The sequence below is a fragment of the Sapajus apella genome, unplaced genomic scaffold, assembly GCF_009761245.1.
Source record: "Sapajus apella isolate SASKATOON/1434 unplaced genomic scaffold, GSC_monkey_1.0 scaffold5, whole genome shotgun sequence".
Classification (NCBI taxonomy): domain Eukaryota; kingdom Metazoa; phylum Chordata; class Mammalia; order Primates; family Cebidae; genus Sapajus; species Sapajus apella.
The window spans coordinates 21,180,306-21,183,307 of record NW_022436945.1 but is presented as its reverse complement, the minus strand read 5'-3'; the positions used below and the strand labels follow the sequence as shown (position 1 = coordinate 21,183,307).

The window sequence follows — 3,002 nt, the reverse complement described above, 5'->3', positions numbered from 1 at the left end:
CATGTACCCACTAAATCAAAAATAAAAGTGGAATTTATATTAAAAAAAAAAAAAAAAAAAATTTTATTTTTTTTAAGGGGGTTTTTTTTTTTTTTTTTTTTTTTTTTTTTGAGACGGAGTCTTGCTCTGTCTCCAGGCTGGAGTGCAGTGGCGCAATCTCGGCTCACTGCAACCTCCACCTCTAAGGAACTTATTTTACTGGCCAAGGGACTTGGAGAGGGAGGGAATTCCTCCCAGGTTAAAAGTCCCTGTCTCCCTCATCAGGGTGGATTTTTCCTTCTTGAGTCCCCTTCCACACTCTCCCATGGAAGCCTGTCTTCTCCTCCTAAACTTCATCTCTCTCTATTCCCTTCCACTCAGTGTTGAAGCTGCTTTCCTCTCCTGGATTCCATCTTTCTGTATTCTCTCACTCAGTATGAGAGGAGCATTCCTTCTCTGGTTTTCCCCCTTCTGGGAATCCTTCTCACTCAGTGTGAGAGCCGCTTTTCTTTCTCTCGCTCAGTGGGACAGCTAGCTGTTTCTTTCTCTCTTCTCCTTTTTCTTTCTCTACCTAAACAAATCACTTCTCTGCAGAAGCTTTTTGAGTCCGGTATTTCCGAATGCACTGCGCTGTGGTCTCCTCTCCCATTCCTGGGTGAGTGATAGAGCAAGAACCTGGAGAAACAGCCTCTCAGGGGAGCTGAAGGCTCCCCTAAACCCCAAAACCCGGAAAGAGTATTAGATTCTCATAAGGACCACACTTAGATCCCGCTCCAGTGCAGTTCACCATAGGGTTTGCCCTGCTCTGAGAATCTAATGCCTTGGGCTGATGTGACAGGAGGCGGAGGTCAGGCTATAAGCCTCCCTGGCCCACTGCTCAGCTTCTGCTGTGCGGCCTGCTAGGAATAGGCCACAGACTGGTATGGGTCCAATGCCCCCATGTTGAGGACCCCTGATATAGATCCAAAAAAGCCATTTCTGGTCCTGATGTGTTTAATGTATCACCTTCTTACAGAAAGACTATCATTTATCACCCAAATATCCTCAATCTTCAGATTAATATTGTGCATACTGAAGGCTTAATGTGTTTTTTGCTTTGAGGTCCAAGTAAGTATATATTATACAATGAAAAGACAGAGAATCAGATAGTCCTTGTCCATTTAGGCTGCTATAACAAAATACCATAAACTACTGTTTCTTAGAAACAACAGAAGTTTGGCTGGGTACGGTGGCTCACATCTGTAACCCCAGCACTTTGGAAGGCTGAGGCAGGCAGATCACTTGAGGTCAGGAGTCCAAGACTAGGCTGGCCAACATGGTGAAACCCTGTCTCAACTAAAAATACAAAAATTAGCTGATATGATGGTGGGAGCCTGTAATCCCAGCTACTCAGGAGGCTGAGGCAGGAGAGTCACTTGAACCTGGGAAGCAGGGTTTGCAGTGGGCTGAGATCGCACCACTACACTCCAGCCTGGGCGACAGAGCAAGACTCCATCTCAAAAAAATGTATTTGTCACAGTTCTGGAGGCTGAGAAATCCAAGATAAAGACACTGGCAGATTCAGTGCCTGGTTGAGGGCCTGCTCTCTCATAGATCGTGCTTTCTGCTGTGTCTTCACTTGATGGAAATGGCAAAGTAGCTCTCTGGAACCTCTTTCGTAGGGCCACTAATTCTATTCATGAAGCCTCTGCCATCCAAAAGGCCTTTCAAAAAGCCCGTTTTCTGATACCTTCACCCTGGTTGTTAGGATTTTAACATATGGATTTGGGAGGAACGTAAACTTTCAGACCACAAAACAGATATTTGATGATTAGAATAGTAAAATGTGCTAATCCTCAGTGCATTCCAAATGTTTCTGGTTCTTCCCCTCTTAGGTACTTGGTAGGATGGAATTTTTGGCTCCCTTCTAAGTGGATGCAGACAAATGACTAGATAGGGCTTTTGAGTGATGAGTGTAAGTGCTGATGCATAACCTCCTTTGTCTCTAGAGTTGTTACCAGCAAAATCTGAGCTAATGGCTATAAGTCATAGATGACTAGAAAAAGCAAGGTGGCTTGCCAAACATCAGTGGACATGAAGGACGCAAGAAATGAAACTTTGTGGTATTCCAGGCCTTGAGGTTTTGTGGCGGGGAAGGGGTGTTTGTTACTATGGAGTAATTTGGCCTATGCTGATGGATTCAGCATGCTTTCTAACAATCATCTGGAAGAGCTATTTCTTTCATAAATAAGCATGCTTTTCCTAGAAAGAACTAAAAATAGATTCTATCCGTAACAATAAAATATTTTAAAAACCTGACATTAGGAAAAGGAAAGCATATTTTCACCAAGTCAATACAATATTGTTATGTAAAATGGCAATACTACATATCAATCTAATTTACATATGAGTGGATCTATTATTAATAGCCTGTAGACCACAAATAATGACATTTACAAAATAAGTTGTCATGTTTAACTTAGAAAGGAGGTCAGTATACTCTAAGAAGGAAACTTAAGATGACTTCCGCTCTGCTTAAAGTTTGGAAACTTACCTGTTGGTCTGAAAACTGAAACAGTGTATTTTTTAAAATACATGTCTAAAGCATGCTATTGTTTTTCTGGTGCCAGGCTGACAAAGAATGCTAGCTCTGAAAGACTGTTATTTAACTGATTTCTCTTTGAAACTGAGGAAAATATTATATAAACTGCCCCACATTTCTCCAGTGTCTCAATACAGTGAAAAGCTGTACCGGTAACAGTGCCGCTTGTCAAAAGAAAATCTTCATATCAAGATAAATTATTTAGCATTGAATTTTCCCCCAGTAATAATTGAACTCAAGGCCTTCAAACACAGAGGCATTTCACAATAGCAATTTGTGCTCCCAGTTTTTGATATAGCTCTTTCCATTGTGTTCCCACAGCCAAAAAGAAAGACAGATTATGAAGGCAGGATTTTGAAAACATTTTACACCCATTCACGTGGATATGTGGCTTCAAAATTAATTTGTAAAATATTATGAGGAAAATTGATGGAAAAGAAGT

At 41.3% G+C, this 3,002-nt stretch overlaps 1 long non-coding RNA gene across 1 annotated transcript in view; it reads right to left on the bottom strand.

Moving 5' to 3' along the window:
* LOC116545920 overlaps positions 1-1,668 on the bottom strand; it is a 22,160-nt gene extending 20,492 nt beyond the window's left edge. The window contains exon 1 of the long non-coding RNA XR_004266511.1: positions 1,497-1,668. This is a non-coding gene — a long non-coding RNA (uncharacterized LOC116545920). The remainder of the gene's footprint in view (positions 1-1,496) is intronic.
* Positions 1,669-3,002: the final 1,334 nt, after the last annotated feature.